The sequence below is a fragment of the Gossypium arboreum genome, chromosome 4 (genome assembly GCF_025698485.1).
Source record: "Gossypium arboreum isolate Shixiya-1 chromosome 4, ASM2569848v2, whole genome shotgun sequence".
Lineage (NCBI taxonomy): Eukaryota > Viridiplantae > Streptophyta > Magnoliopsida > Malvales > Malvaceae > Gossypium > Gossypium arboreum.
The window spans coordinates 39,582,785-39,600,388 of NC_069073.1; positions in this window are offsets into that span (position 1 = coordinate 39,582,785).

Sequence of the window (17,604 nt, forward strand, 5' to 3'; positions counted from 1 at the left end):
TATTTTACTTAAATTATGAACATGTTGAATTTTAATTAATTTTATAATAAATTTTGATTAATTTTGATCATTTTTGACAGATTTGCACAAAGGGCGAATGTAACACCTCTAACCCGTAAACGTCGCCGGAATAGGTTAAGAGGCATTACCGGACTCACAATCCTGATTTGAACAATCATAAACCAAATGTCATTTCACTTGTATAATTATAAGTCATTCATACTCAATATGAATTTAAATCGAGCATACAAGGTCTAAATCATGCATTTAGTACCAAATCAGTAACATATGAAAGTTTCAGAACTTAAAAAATTTTTCAACTTTTAAAAGGTCACACCCCCGTGTGAACAGGCCGTGTGCCTCACACGACCTTAGACTCGCTCGTGTGTCTAAGCCGTGGAAAAACAGGGCATAGCTACTGACTTGCCCACACGGCTACAAGACACATCTGTGTGCCTTGACCATGACTTGGGCCACACGGCTAGCCCTACGCCCGTGTGCTTTGGTCGTGTTCGGGCTTAACTTACAATTGTAGGGTACCCCAGGGGACACATGACCGTGCAAGATAGTCGTGTGTCGCATACGGCTAAGACACACGCCCGTGTCTCTGCCCGTGTGGACAAAAATAGGCCATTTGAATAGTCAATTTGCCACCCCAAATTTGGGTCAACCTACAAGCAAAGAAACAAACATGTATGCACCAACATTTCAGCCAATTCTATGCCAAAACATTCATCATTTATAATCATTCAATGTCAAGCTAAACGCACCAAAACTTACCAACTGAAACATATCACAATTGCATATTAACATCACATACCATAAGCCATTATCAAATATGAGTTCAAACACAAACAAGCCAAATCACATGGCTAAATATATACATCACAAAACATAATTCCACAACCACTAGCCTATACATGCCATACTTTAAAAATATACATTTCAAAAGTACCAAAATGAGATTCGATAGTGTGGTGACGATCCTTGATGATCCTTGAGCTTGCAGTAGCTTCGATATCTATAAAACAATGCAAATATACACAAAGTAAGCTTTCAAAAGCTTAGTAAGCTCGTACCAAAAATCATCAATACATAAGTAGTTACAAATTCTCAAATCATCTATCAAATCTATACCAACAAAATCCTTATGTTAATACCAAATTAATGAGCTTCACATACATAGTATCATCTACCACATAGGTATGGTACATACCTGAATCTTCCCGTACTTATTCACTTTCATTCTCACCTTTCGTTTAAATATTTTAAGACTATCTGTAAATTACTCGTGCTTTGAGCATCCGCACACTTAGTGCTGCAACAGTTAGCCAAAGCTAGAACGATTCCGCACACTCAGTGCCATCTCAATTAGTCGAAGCTAAGTCGATATCGCACACTTAGTGCCTCATATAGCTGAAGCTAATTTAAATCGTGCACTTAGTGCCAAATACTATTGATTTATCATTGTATTCAACCAAACCAAACTTATATACAATCTAGGTATAATCAAAAAAGCAAAATATATTTATAACACCATGTTTTATGTACGAACTTATCTCCTACTCTGAATTGTCGACTTAGACTATTTACTCTACAATCTTCGACTTCTCTCGGTCTAAATCCAAATTCCTCTTTTCTTGATCTAAATGTGTTCAAAATTAACCCTTTTATTCACCAAATTATTCAAAACAATCCATGAACACATATTTGGAGCATTTTGCAAACTAGCCCTCACATTTTCACATTTCGACACTTTAGTCCTTAATTTACAAAATCACAAAATTTGCTTATACACAAGCTTAGCCAAATTTTCATAGCTCTCATACAAGTCCATAAATTTCATTTATTTCACATTTTAGTCCCTCAAAATAACATTTTTATAAATTAGCCCAAAGTACTTAATTTCGTCAAAAATCCAAAAACAAAACATGTAAACCAAATATCAAACTTTAATATTTCATCTTATAAGATCACAAAGCTCATGAATCCATCCATGGCACATTTCAAAATCATCAAAAAAATCAGAAATTGAGGCATGGGTTCGATAATATACGAAGCAATGATTACAAAAATGTAGAAATTATCAAAAACCGAAGCAAAAACATACCTAAATCAAAGCTTGCAAGTGTCGAACCCTAGACAAAGCTTTTCTCTTTTCTTTTTCTCTTATTTTCTGCTAAGAACATGTATAATGGCTTATTTTCATATCTTATTTTAATTATAATTCATTTTATAATTAGTTTACCATTTTGCCCTTAGTATAAAACATTAACAAACCATTTTACAATGGTCATTGATGTCCATTAACCTTTTAAAAGGCATAATAACCACATAAGGACCTCTCATAAATAAAGCCAAGTCAAATAGGCACTTTTAACATCTAGCACATAGCTTTTACACTTTACACAATTAGGTCCTTTTTGCAAATTTAGCACACATACGGTTAAATTTTAATACGAAACTTTCACACATGCTAATTCACATAGCACAAGCATAGAAAATAATATTTAAAATATTTTTTTGAGTTCGGATTTGTAGTCCTGACACCACTATTCTGATTAGGATCAAAACCGGACTGTTACGATTCTCCCCCTTAGGGATTTTCATCCCTGAAAATCTTACCAATAGATTCGGATATAACTGTCTCATAGTATCTTCAGGCTCGCACATGGCCTCTTCAATACCATGTCGCTGCCACATCACTTTTACTAATGGAATTTTAGTATTGTGCAGTTCTTTAACCTTGCAAGCTAAGATACGGATCGACTTTTCTTTGTAAGTCCTATCAGACTAAACTTCAATCTCATACAGAGAAATCACATGCGAATGATTGAATCTGTATCGTCGAAGCATCGATACGTGTAACACATTGTGAATCTTTTCTAGCTGTGGTGGCAATAACAATCTATACGCTACCGACCCCATACGATCGATAATCTCATACAGCTCGATGAACCTTGGACTTAACTTGCCTTTTCTACCAAACTGAAGCACTTTCTTCCATGGAGACTCTTTCAAAAACACTTTATCACTGATCTCAAACTCAATGTCTTTTCTTTTCAAATCTGCATATGATTTCTGACGATCGAAAGCTGCTTTCATACTATCTCGGATCACTTTTACTTTCTATTCAGTTTCTTTTACGAAATCAACCCCGTGAATCTTATTTTTGCTGAGTTCAGTCCAATACAAAGGTGTACAACATTTGTGACCATATAAAGCTTCATAGGGTGCCATTTTAATGCTCAACTGAAAACTGTTATTATAAGTGAATTCAATCAAGGGTAAATATTGTTCCCACGTACCTTCAAACTCAAGAATGCAACATCTCAAAATATCCTCGAGTATCTACATAATCCATTCAGATTGATCGTCTGTTTGTGGATGAAAAGCAATACCAAAATGCAGTTTAGTACCCAAAGCATCTTACAACTTCTTCCAGAATCGTGATGTGAATCTAGGATCTCTTTCTGACACTATAGACAATGACACATCATGCAATCTCACAATATCAGAAATATATAACTCAACTAATTTATCAAGCGAGTAATTGGATTGAACTGGAATAAAATGAGCTGATTTCGTCAAACGATCAACTACAACCCAAATTGCATCTTTCTTTCTTGGAGATAGAGGCAAACCCGAAACAAAGTCTATGGTCACTCGATCCTATTTCCGCTCTAGAACCATAATCGGTTGTAACAATCCCAATGGCACCTGATGTTCAGCTTTAACTTACTGACAGATCAAACATTTAGAAACAAATTTAGAGATATCTCTTTTGATTCCAGACCACCAATAATGCTATTTTAGATTATTATACATTTTCGTACTACCCGAATGCACAAATAAACGACTACTGTGAGCTTCACTTAGAATCATTTGAATTAATTTTGGATTTCTCAAAACTGTGAGCTTCACTCAAAATCATTTGAATTAATTTTGGATTTCTCAGAACACAAATTCGATCTCGAAATCTCAAACAATCAGCTTTATCAACTCTGAATTCTGAATCAGAGTCTACATCACACTGAGCTCTTTAGTTAAAATTTCATTATTAATCTTCTAAGCTTCTATAATTTACTGTAAGAACAAAGGTCTTACTTTTAATTCAGCTAAAACTGAACCATCATCTGATAAAACTAAACGAGTATTCATCGTACGTAAAACAAACAACAATTTTCGACTCAAGGCATCAGCACCAACATTTGCTTTTCCCAGATGATAATAAATCACAAGTTCATAATCTTTTAGCAGTTCTAACCATCTTCTCTGTCGCAGATTAAGATATTTCTGAGTCATCAAATACTTCAAACTCTTATGATCAGAGTATACATGAAACTTCTCACCAAACAAGTAAAGGTGCCAAATCTTTAGAGCAAACACAATCTCAGCTAATTCAAGATCGTGCCTTGGATAGTTCTTTTCGTGCGGCTTCAACTGTCTTGAAGCATAACCAATGACTTTTCCTTCTTGCATCAAAACACATCCCAAACCAATCAATGAAGCATCACTGTAGATCACAAATTCTTTACCTGATTCGGTTGTACCAATACTGGAGCTGTAGTCAACAAAGTCTTCAACTAATCAAAATTGTTCTGACACTTTTTGGACCACTCAAACTTCACATCTTTCTGTAGCAGTTTTGTCAACGGAGTCACAATCATCGAAAAACCTTTCACGAATCTTCTATAATAACCAGCAAGTCTCAGAAAACTACAGACTTTAGAGACATTCCTTGGAGGTCTCTAATCCAGAATAGCTAAAATTTTGCTCGGATCAACTCGGATACCAAATGCTGATACAATATGGCCCAAAAAACTCACTTCTCTTAACCAGAATTCATATTTACTGAACTTCACATACAACTGCTTATCTCACAAAATCTGTAGCACTAATCTCAAATGCTCGACATGTTCGGATTCATCACGTAAATAAATTAATATGTCATCAATAAATACAGCAAAACATTGATCTAAATACGGTCTGAAAATTCTATTCATCAAATCCATAAAGATAGCAGGTGCGTTAGTCAATTCGAAAGGCATAACTAAGAATTCATAATGTCCATACCTTATTCTGAAAGCCATTTTCAGAATATCTATATCTTTCACTTGCAACTGATAATAGCCTGATCTCAAATCTATTTTCGAAAACACAGCAGCTCCTTTCAACTGATCAAACAAATCATCATTTAGGTTTAGAGGATATTTATTCTTAATAGTCACTTTATTCAACTGATGATAATCGATACACATTCTCATCGTGCCATCTTTCTTTCTCACAAATAGAATCGGAGCACCCCAAGGTGAGAAACTTGGTCTGGAAAATCCTCTATCGATCAACTCTTGCAACTGAGACTTTAATTCTTTTAACTCAGTCGGAGCCATTCTATACGAAGCTGTTGAAATGCAGTAGTACCAGGTACCCAATCAATACCAAATTCTAACTCTCTAATCAGAGGTAATCCCGAAAGTTCTTTAGGAAATACATCAGGGAACTCACACACAACAGGTATTGATTCAACTTTCTTTTCTGACACTCTCGAATCAAACACATATGCAAAATAAGCTTCACAACCCTTTCTCACAATACTTAAAGCTTTCATCGAAGATATTATAACAGACAATCCATTCAAATCACTAGATTCAATTCAGACTATTTTATCATTCTTGCATCTCAAATTAATAGTTTTCCATTTGTAGTTCACCACAGCATCATGTAAAGTTAACCAATCCATACCCAAAATTATATCAAACTCATAGAAAGGTAACAACGTCAGATTAGCTAGAAAACAAGTGTCTCGAAACATTAACGAACAATGCTTGCATACTGTATCAACTAGAATACATCTGCCTAGGGGGTTCGAAACTCTAATTACAAATTCAGTAGACTCTATAGGTAAAGTCTTACTGTTCACTAAGTTTATGCATATATACGAATGTGTTGATCCAAGATCTATCAAAGCAATCACATAAGTATCATAGAGAGTAAATGTACTCGTAACCACATCTGGCGATGAAGCTTTCTCGCGAGCTCGGATAACATAGGCTCTGGACGATACACGAGCTTCAGATCTAACAGCTGTGTCTTTTGTTCCTCTTTAACTACTGCTTATATTTCTCAAATTTCTGGGAGGTCTACCATGAGAAGCATTACCACTCTGCCTCGGATTCTAAACATTATCTTTTTCAGCTAAATCTGGGCTATCTTTTATAAAATGTTTTCTTGAACCACAACTATAACAATCTCGGTTATTACTTTTTCCCCAGCATTCTCTGAAATGTCATTTTCCACATTGGTCACACTCAGGCTTTTCATTCTTTGCATTATCAACACTGGCAATAGATGTAGCTGAAGATTTGAAATTCGATTGCGATCTAACACAATCATTGTTCAAATATCCCACACTAGTCTTTGAACGACTACTATCATCTCTAAACTTCTTTGATCCAGATTGAAATGATTTACCCGATGATCTCTTTCGTACCTCTCTAGCTTCAAAATCAGCTTTTCTTTTCTCTTTCCCAATATCTTCATCTTTACATGCTCGTTCCACAAGTACAGCGAATTCTTTGATTTCCAGAATCCCGACTAATAAACGAATATCCTCATTTAAGCCATCCTTGAATCTTTTGCACATTATTGCTTCTGCAGAAACAAATTCACGAGCACATTGACTCAACCTTACAAATTCCCGTTCATATTCTGTGACAGACATACGACCTTGTTTAAGCTCAAGAAACTATTTACGTTTCTGATCTATGAATCTCTGACTAATGTATTTCTTCTGAAATTCAGCTTGGAAGAAATCCCAAGCAACCCGTTCACTCGGAACGACAGATGTCAAAGTCTTCCACCAATGGTACGCCGTATCTCTCAGAAGGGAAACGACACATTTTAGGCATTCTTTTGGACTCAAAGACAATTCATCAAACACTCTTATTGTATTCTCTAACCAGAATTCGGCTTTTTCAGCATCATCACTCATTGTAGCTCAGAACTCTTCAGCACCATATTTTCTAATCTTATCAACCAGTGGTCTATTTAACTGAACTGGATTCACTAGTGACATCACGGTAGCTTGAGAAAGATTAGCCTGGGTTGGAGGTTGTTGTACAGCTAGATTGGTTCTAATATATTGGGTGAACCAATCATTCATCATCTGATAGAAAGCTTGCTTAGCCTACTATCACGACAACTCGTAGCCGATCGAGAATCAGCTTGCACCGTCCCTTGCACGGGAGCAGGCGTATTGCTTTCAACATTGTCTACTACAGTTCTTTCAGGATCCATTTGCTATATAAAAGAACATTTCAATGTCAGGATTCATCACACTATCGTAGTTCATAATTATGGCATGTATAGCTAGACTCACAATGTAACAGTCTGGTTTTGACCCTAGTCGGAATAGTGGTTTCGGGATCACAAATTTGAGTCTAAAAAATATTTTAATATTATTTTCTGTGTCTGTGATATGTGAATTTATGTCAGTGAAATTTCTATGATTTAATTTTTCTGTTTCTGTGCTTAATTATGAAAAAGGATTAAATCGCGTAAAGTGTAAAAATTGTCTGCTGTTTGTTAAAAGTGCCTATTTGTTTTGGCTCATTAAAGGTAAGGTCCTTATGATGAAATAAATCTAATTATATGATAGTAGAATATATGGTTTGGCATAATGGTTAATATGGTTATTTTTAAAGGGTGGTTAGGTAAATGGTTTATTAATGTATATTATAATAAAACCAAAGCATAAAATATTTCCATTATGCTTCATCTTTTCCAAAAATTAGAATAAAAAGGAACCCATTGAAGCTTCAAGGTATTCGGCCATTGCATGAGTGAATAGGTTAGTCTATTTCGTTTGGTTTTTGATGATTTTTACGTTTCTGTGATCGTTGCTTTGTGTTCTTCAAAACCCATGTCTGAATTTATGTTTCTGTTAAAGATTTCATGAAATGCCATTGTTGATATCATGAGCCATCACAAAACAGGGTATAGCTACTGACTTGCCCACATGGCTACAAGACACCCCCATGTGCCTTGACTGTGGTCGAGTCTGACTTGGGCCACACGGCTAGCCACACGTCCGTGTGCTTTGGCCGTGTTCAGGCCCGGCTTACAATTGTAGGGTACCCCAAGGGACACACGACCATGTAACATAGCCGTGTGTCGCACACGGCTGAGACACAAACCCGTGTCTTTACCCGTGCAGACAAAAATAGGCCATTTGAATAGCCAATTTTCCACCCCAAATTTGGGTCAACTTACAAGAAAAGAAACAAACATGTATGCACCAACATTTCAGCAATTTTATGCCAAAACATTCATCATTTATACATCATTCAATGTCAAGATAAACTTACCAAAACTTGCCAACTAAAACATATCACAATTGCATATTAACATCACATACCATAAGCCATTATCAAATATGAGTTCAAACACAAACTAGCCGAATCACATGGCTAAATATATACATCACAAAACATAATTCCACAACCATTAGCCTATACATGTCATACTTTAAAAATATACATTTCAAAAGTACCAAAATGAGATTCGATAGTGTGGTGACGATCCTTGACGATCCCTGAGCTTGTAGTAGCTTCGATATCTATAAAACAATACAAATATACACAAAGTAAGCTTTCAAAAGCTTAGTAAGCTCGTACCAAAAATCATCAATACATAAGTAGTTACAAATTATCAAATCATCTATCAAATCTATACCAAAACAATCCATATGTTCATACCAAATTAATAAGCTTCACATACATAGTATCATCTACCACATAGGTATGGTACATACCTGAATCTTCCCGTACTTATTCACTTTAATTCTCACCTTTCATTTAAATATTTTAAGACTTTTCGTAAATCATTCGTGCTTTGAACATCCACACACTTAGTGCTGCAACAGTTAGCCAAAGCTAGAATGATTCCACGCACTTAGTGCCATCTCAATTAGTCGAAGCTAAGTTAGTATCACACACTTAGTGCCTCATATAGCCGAAGCTAGTTTAAATTGCACATTTAGTGCAAAATACTATTGATTTATCATCATATTCATCCAAACCAAACATATATACAATCTAGGTATAATCAAAACAGAAAAATATATTTATAACAAATGTTTCATGTACGAACTTACCTCGTACTTTAAATTGTCAACTCGGACTGTTTACTCTACAATCTTCGACTTCCCTCGGTCTAAATCCGAATTCCTATTTTCTTGATCTAAACGTATTGAAAATTAACCCTTTTATTCACCAAATTATTCAAAACAATCCATGAACACATATTTCGAGAATTTTGCAAACTAGCCCTCACATTTTCACATTTCGACACTTTAGTCCCTAATTCACAAAATCACAAAATTTGCTTATACACAAGCTTAGCCGAATTTTCATAGCTCTCATACAAGTCCATACATTTCATTTATTTCACATTTTAGTCCCTCAAAATAACATTTTTACAAATTAGCCCAAAATACTCAATTTTGTCAAAAATCGAAAGACAAGACATGTAAACCAAATATCAAACTTTAATATTTCATCTTATAACATCACGAAGCTCATGAATCCATCCATGGAACATTTCAAAATCATCAAAAAAATTAGAAATTGAGGCATGGGTTCGATAATATATGAAGCAACGATTACAAAAACGTAGAAATTATCAAAAACTGAAGTAAAGACATACCTAAATCAAAAGCTTGCAAGTGTCGAACCCTAGCCAAAGCTTTTATCTTTTCTTTTTCTCTTAATTTCGGTCAAGAACATGTATAATGGCTTATTTTCATACCTTATTTTAATTATAGTTCATTTTATAATTAGTTTACCATTTTGCCCTTAGTATAAAACATTAACAAACCATTTTACAAAGGTCATTGATGTCTATTAACCTTTTAAAAGGATTAATAACCACATAAGGACTTCTCATAAACAAAGCCAAGTCAAATAGGCAATTTTAACATCTAGCACACAGCTTTTACACTTTACGCGATTAGGTCCTTTTTACAAATTAAGCACACATACGGTTAAATTTTAATATGAAAATTTCACACATGCTAATTCACATATCACAAGCACAGAAAATAATATTTAAAATATTTTTTCCATTTCATATTTGTTGTCCCAAAACCACTATTCTGACTAGGGTCAAAATCGGACTGTTTCAGCGAAAATTAGCTTTGCAAACACTGCTAGAAGCACAAAACCAAGAAGTGATTTTTGAAGCATCGAGGTGAAATAAATTTTCAGCCTAAGACAGTCCAAATTATGTATATTAATTCATAATAAAATTAATTTTAATTTTAATCCAATTTATTTTGGGTTAAATAAATTATTATTAATTAATTATGAAAAGTGACCCAGTTGAGTTGAACTGAGAAAATCAATCCAACCGAGCACTGGGCAGCCCAAAACTATCCCACATACTGACCCAATCAGCTTGTTTGGCTGATTATTTGGCTTTCAAAATGGCCCTTGAAGACTCCTTCAAATTGCATTCAAACTCCTCCACTATTCATGCCTTCAAGATTTGCCCCTACCTAAAAATAGCATGTTTGAAATCTTCAAACATGCCACATGTGTGGCCAGCCATGGGGGCAGTCCTTGGCTGCTGATTTTGGCTTTTTTTAGCAGCCTTCTCAACCTACAAACACCCCCCTTGGCTGCTCACTTCAAACACACCTCAACTTTTCTTATCTATTCTCTTCTCGCTTAATTTTCTCTCTTCATTTCCCATCCATCTTTCTTTATTCTCTTGCTGATTTCACCTCTTGAAAGATAGTCATTCATCCACCATTTGGAGCAGCATTAAAGTGTTAGTAGTAGCCTCGGTTCGACAAGAACAAGTGGAGAAGGAAGAGTGGAGCAAGCCAGTCAAGCTACAGAGAAACACCGGATTTGATTCTTGTTCCCTATCCCTTAAATTTTTTTTGTTGTTATGATGAACATAACTATGAATATTTTTGATGTTGAAATGCTTAATTTAATTGATATGGCTTAAATTTAATTCGTGTTAGGTTGATTGAATTTTGTCTACTTAATTTATTAAAATTATGTTTGTGTTGTTATAGGCCTCGGTAAGATGTTTGATTAAGTAAAACCATGACTAAGTTATTCTTGCATTACAATTGTAAGGTAACTAATGAATTAATTATTTAAACGGATTGAAATTGTAATTAATTGACATGATACTTAATCAGTGCATGTTTAATCATCTAAGTAGCTAAGGGTTAAATTAGCAACGGTGTCTAATGATACATTTGCCTTGCATAACTTGCAAGATTATTGTGATTGAACTGTTTTAAGGTAGAAATACATTGTTACCTCGCGTAATCTTTTATGTGTTTATGAGATTGAATTAATTGTTTGAATTGGCATAGATATATGTACAAGAGATTATTTTAATTTCATGAGTATGTATGTGCATTAACACATTTGCTTATTAAAATCTATTTAATCGGTTGCATTGACATATATATATATATAGTCAATAGATAAATGGATTTTGGTAGGTAAGTATGTTCATAAGTTAGCAAATTACCGAGTTGCCGTGAATTTATTCGTAACAAAATAAACACGAGTTTAATAATTTTAAGTTAAGAAATGTGATTAATCTAGCACAATTATGTCATCTTGATTAAAATCATCTTTTGAAATCGTGCATTGGAACTTTTATTTTATCTTTATTTATAATAGTTAGTTAAAATCCTAGTTTTTAATCACTTTCTTCACCAAATTGTTTTAAATTAATTTCATAAATAATTATTTTCACAGTCCCTATAGGTACGATAACTCGACATTTACTTGTTACTTTATTACTTGTTGCGATCGTGTGCACTTGCACATTTCTATCGTTCCAAGTTCTTGGCGCCGTTGCCGGGGACTATTTTAAAAGACATTATTTGTGAAATTGTTAATTTTGCATTTTGGTCTATTTTTTGTGTTCAATTTTTATCCCTTTTTTTTGTGTTTGTTTCAAGTGTTTATGAGTATTGATCAAATTATTGACTTACTCCTCGTAGACCCTGAAATGGAAAGGACTTTCTGAAAAAGGAGAAGACAAGTGAACCAAAGAAGGACCAAAGATATGAATTTCGAAAATCCAAATTAAAATCTAGGAGGAACATTCGCTTAAAATACTCAAAATCTAATCATTGTTGCCGACAAAAAAAAATTATGCCATTCAACAATATCTCATTCCTCTATCCAACGAGTTCAATCTGAGTATTAGGAGAACCAAAATCGAGGCACAACAATTCGAGCTGGAGCCGATCATGTTCCAAATGTTGCAAAATATGGGTCAATTTAGTGGGATTCCTATTGAAGATCCACATCTTCAACTTCGGCTATTCATGGAAGTGAGTGACTCATTTAAAGTTATGATGAAAGTGCCCTCATCACGACATTCCTTATTGCATTCAAATAGAGACTTTCTATATTGGTCTTAATATTCATACTAGAATGATGGTGGATGCTTTGACAAATGGAACGCTTCTTTCTAAGTCTTATAACAATGTTTACGAGATTATTGAAAGAATTGCTAGCAATAATTATCAGTGGTCAACCAACCGAGTAGCATGAGTACATGAAACGGATACACTTGCTTCTTTGGCAGCCTAGGTATCCTCTATGTCTTCTATGCTTAAGAACATAACTGTTAATGGTTTCAATGGTAATCTGTCAGGTCAATAGCCGAACCAATTCGAGAATATTTCTTGTGAATATTGTGGAGATCGCCATTTCTTTGAAAATTTCCTATCAAATCAAGATTCAAATTATTACATGGGAAATCAAAATTTGAATGGTCCGCAATCAATTTTTTACAACTCTTCATGGCAGAATCATCCAATTACTCCATGGAGTAATCAATGGGTGGACCATAGTGACTCTGTTATGCCATTTTGACCAAATTATTCGTCGAAATATTCTCAACAAGTGCAACAGCCCCTACCAACTGAATCTTCAAGTGATCTTGAGAATCTGCTGAAGGCATACATAGTAAAGAATGATACCACTTTAAGAAATCTGGAGAATCAAATGGGTCAGCTAACCAATGAACTTCAAAATAAATCCTAAGGTATTTGGCCGAGCAACACAGAAAATCCAAGAATTTTGGGCACAAAACATTGCACAGCAGTCTCTTTGCCAAGTGGAAAGACATTGGAACCCAAGATGGTTGAGTTCAAGATGAGACTGTTGTAGCTCAAGAGAGAGAGGAAGTTCAACCAAGTGTTGAAACTCCTGTTCCAAAAAATTCAGATACAGTGATCCTTGATGAGGTAAAGTCTAAACCAGTTAGTTCTGATTACCTAACACTCTTGCCAGATACAGAAAAATTTCCGTAGAAAAGTTGTCTGGTTAAAGCTAAGATTCCACCACAGTCATATCCTCAATGATTCCAGAAGCAGCAAAATGATACATAGTTGAAAGAAATATTTGATAATGAGGTGACTTTTAATGACTTCGATGCTGCTAAATCCCTAGATATAGTTGAAGATTGCTCTGATATTTTGAAGATGGAATAGTTGGCTTCTACAGAATTAGAGCTCAATTCTTTAGACGATCTGTTAGAACAAATTCTACTGGAGGATTCACCAAGTGGTGATGAAGACAAGGAATGTTAGGCTTGGTTAGAAGCTAATTCAAAGGAATTCACTCAAAAAGTTGCACTCGAATCATTAGAGTTATCATCTCAAGAGTATACGCAACCAAAGTCGTTGATTGAAGAGCCAGCTAAATTGGAACTGAATATTTTGTCTCCCAATTTGAAATATGACTATTTGGGTCTGTCTTCGAATTTGCCTATCATTATTTCAATTGAGTTCACCAAAGTTCATGAAGAAGAGGCACTTGCGATTTTGAAAAGGCACAAGAAGGGTACTGGATGGATTATTTCACATATTCGAGTCACATAAACAAGGCCACCAGGAAAGATCATTATGGGTTTTCTTTCCCTAATAAGATATTGGACAGATTTGATGGGAAAGAATATGATTACTTCTTAGTTGGTTATGGTTGGTATGACAAATGGCCATTTGACACCATCATAGTCAATAACGATCTTGAATAAAATAGAGGGGGTTCTCTTCACTTTCTTTATCATTATTTTATATTTTTATTTTTTTTCTCATTTGAATAAAATGGTATACTTAGATAAAATTTTCTTTGGCTCGTTACATTAAGTAAAACTCTGTCTAGGAGATTGGAACATAAGCGGGACCATTTGTGACCCCTCCAATCTTTCCTGGGAGTTTAATTTAATGTAATTTTTCAAAAAATATTCTTCTTAGTAGGCTGAAGAATTTAAGTATTTGTTTTGTTAAATAAAGGGTCAACTTTTAAGTCAATCACTAATTTCAGTTTACTTTCAGTACAGGAGCTTAGGATCCAAAAAGGAGCTTCCATTGGGCTTAAGACAATTCTAAGAAGGGAAATATTCAACCATTTTCTGCACAAACCTATAGCCATTACCTTGCTCCACCTCTACTCCTAAGTAGCCCAATTGTGCATCTCACTTAACCCCTTAATGTTGCAGCCCTTAACTCCCTGAATCACCACCCCAAACACCTTTATTAAAAGTCACCAACTACCATACCTAAACTATCCTTAAAACTGCCACCATCTTCAACTCTAAACCTTACCCTTAGCTATTCACCCACCTGCCTAAAACTGAAACCACCCTTAACAATTTCCTAAAGTTTGACACTGAGAGTCCATTTATCTAGCACCATTCCATGAAGTGAACAGTTTGGTATAAGGGCTATGCTGCAACACATGTAGTTGCAGTAATAAAATTACTAGAGATACTCAAAAATATGGGATGACTTAATCAAAGATGCATTTAAAATATATATTTCATAACCCGTTTATTTTTGTGCCTGAATTTCTAGACTTTAAACTTGAACCATGGACTCCAATGTCAAGGAAGGAAAAAGACGAGTCAAATTCTGAGGGATCTATAAATAAATAAAAAGGGGGATCTTTACTTTATTTCATTTTCTTTCCTAGGTTATTTAATGTTTTAGGAGTAGGTTCTATTATGATTTTTATTTTTCGCATAATAAAACAAGAGGTGGAAATCATAAATAAAAATGAACAAGTTACAAAGTACAAAGTGTGGCAATAGATATATACATGTCTAGGATTGGATCTACGGAGAGCTTGGTACTTAAGCAGTCAAATTGACTCACCTCTTATTTTCTAGTATCCTACCTGGTGTATAGTATCTATTCAGTTCTAACAATGAGGAAATTGTTCATCTTAAGTAGGGGGACCGAAAAATTGAAATTATTTCTTCTCAAAATAAATTTTCTATTAATTATGATTAGGATATATTTTGTTCAAAAATTTGAAATTTTGTTAAGTATGCTAAACTTCAGTATGAATAAAATTCTCTTATTTCAATATTTTCCATGTTGGTTGAATTATGACATAAATGTACTCTTAATAAAGCATGAAAACCATACCATAAAATTTTTAGTTCCTTAAGAAAGTTAGGCTTGCATGAAAGTTTAAGTCTCTAGAATTGATTTAGTAGTTTCTTAAGGCGAAATCCTAGGAAGCATGGAATGTTGAAAATGATTTATGCAACTTTTTTTTGGACCGTTTGAGCCTTTCAAGCTGACCTTGATGAAATTTTATTCCTGAAAACCCAACTTTGAGACTATATGGCCTAATTTTATTTGAACCCTTGCAATATTTAGCCATCACTTTCCTCTTAATTATTTTTAAATTTGTCTCAAACACTAGACTCATAACTATTTAGAACATTCTTTGAAAATAAGTTTGGAGGAGTTGAAAAGAAGTCTCAAATGCTCAAAAAAAAAATTGTAGTACATACATTAAAATGCTCATGAAAAAAAAGGAAAACAAAAGAAAACAAAAAGAACAAAAAAGAGCAGATGTACTTGAAAGAAAATAGATGTACAAAAGAGCATGTGAAAGCAAAGTAAGTTAGTGTATTGAAGGTAATTATTTCGAAGGTCCGATTGAAGCTGAGTCTAGGATTTTTAGCCTAAATTTATCTATCTTTTACCTACCCCTAGCCTAGTCTCGTTACAACCTTTTTAAAGACCTATTGATTCAAGTTTTTATGCTACCTACATTAGTGGAGAGAAATTGCTATGTTCAACATATGAAGGCATAAGTTAAACCTAAGATTACAGCTTAATCTTGAATAAGGGAATAAAATCAAATAGGTAGGGATTTAACATGTTTTTATTGGGAAGCATTTAGTCTATTTTTTCTATCATAATGACTATTGAAATTAATTTGAATGATATGTATACTTAAGTAGCATAATTATCAAAATTCTTGTTCTTGAGCATATATATGCTAAATTCATAATTTCGGGAAGAATGTTATTCTGAAGGAATTTTTCAAAGGTGTTTCCGAGAATTTTTTTTCAATTTTTGCATTCCTTGGGACGAGCAATGAATTAAGTTTGAAGGCGTGACAATTTTTCATGCCCTTTTTAACTCAAATTCATGTAGTTTCGATAAAATTCCTGTCGAAAAATATATAATTATTATAAAATAATTAAATTGTACTTAAATTATGAACATGTTAAATTTCAATTAATTTTATAATAAATTTTGATTAATTTTGATCATTTTTGACATATTTTCACAAAGGGCAAAAATTGTCTCGGTAAACACTACTGGAAGCACAAAATCGAGAAATGATTTTTGAAGCATTGAGGCAAAATAAATTTTCAACCTAAGACGGTCCAAATTATGTATATTAATTCATAATATAATTAATTTTAATTTTAATCCAATTTAATTTTGGTTAAATAAATTATTATTAATTAATTATGAAAAGTGACCCAATTGAGCTGAACCGAGAAAACTGATCAACCGAGCACTAGGCAGCCCAAAACTGTCCCACATGCTGACCCAATCACTTGTTTGGCTGATTATTTAGCTTGCAAAATGGGCCTCAAAGACTCTTCCAAATTGCATTCAAATCCCTCCTCCATTCATGCCTTTCAAGATTTGCCCCTACCTAAAAATAGCATGTTTGAAATATTCAAACATGCCACATTTGTGGCCAGGGGAGTCCTTGGCTGCTAATTTTGGCTATTTTTAGCAGCCTTCTCAACCTATAAATACCCTATAACACCCTTTACCCATACCCGAGAACAGGACAAGGTACGAGGCGTTACCAGATACATACTCGGACACTTTCAAAAAATATAGGTTATAAAATTTCATTCTAATTTAAAACTAACTAAACAACATTATAGTGTCCCGATTATGGACCTACAAGGTCCAAAACATACATTAAAAGTGATCTAGGACTAAACCGAGAACTATAGAAAATTTTAGAAAAATTACTAGGGTTATGCCTCACACGTCTGTATGGAGGCAAAGCACACGCCCGTGTGCTTAGGGACACACCCGTATTCCCCACCCGTGTTGAACTATTTGGATTTGTTTTTCATTTCGATCTTATAGGGATTTTCGCATGACCAAGGACACGCTCGTGTCGCTCACACGGCTTAGACACGCCCGTCTCATCACCCGTGTCCAAAAACTCAGACATTCTATTTATGACGTCATCATTCATTTTGAGGCACAAGCCT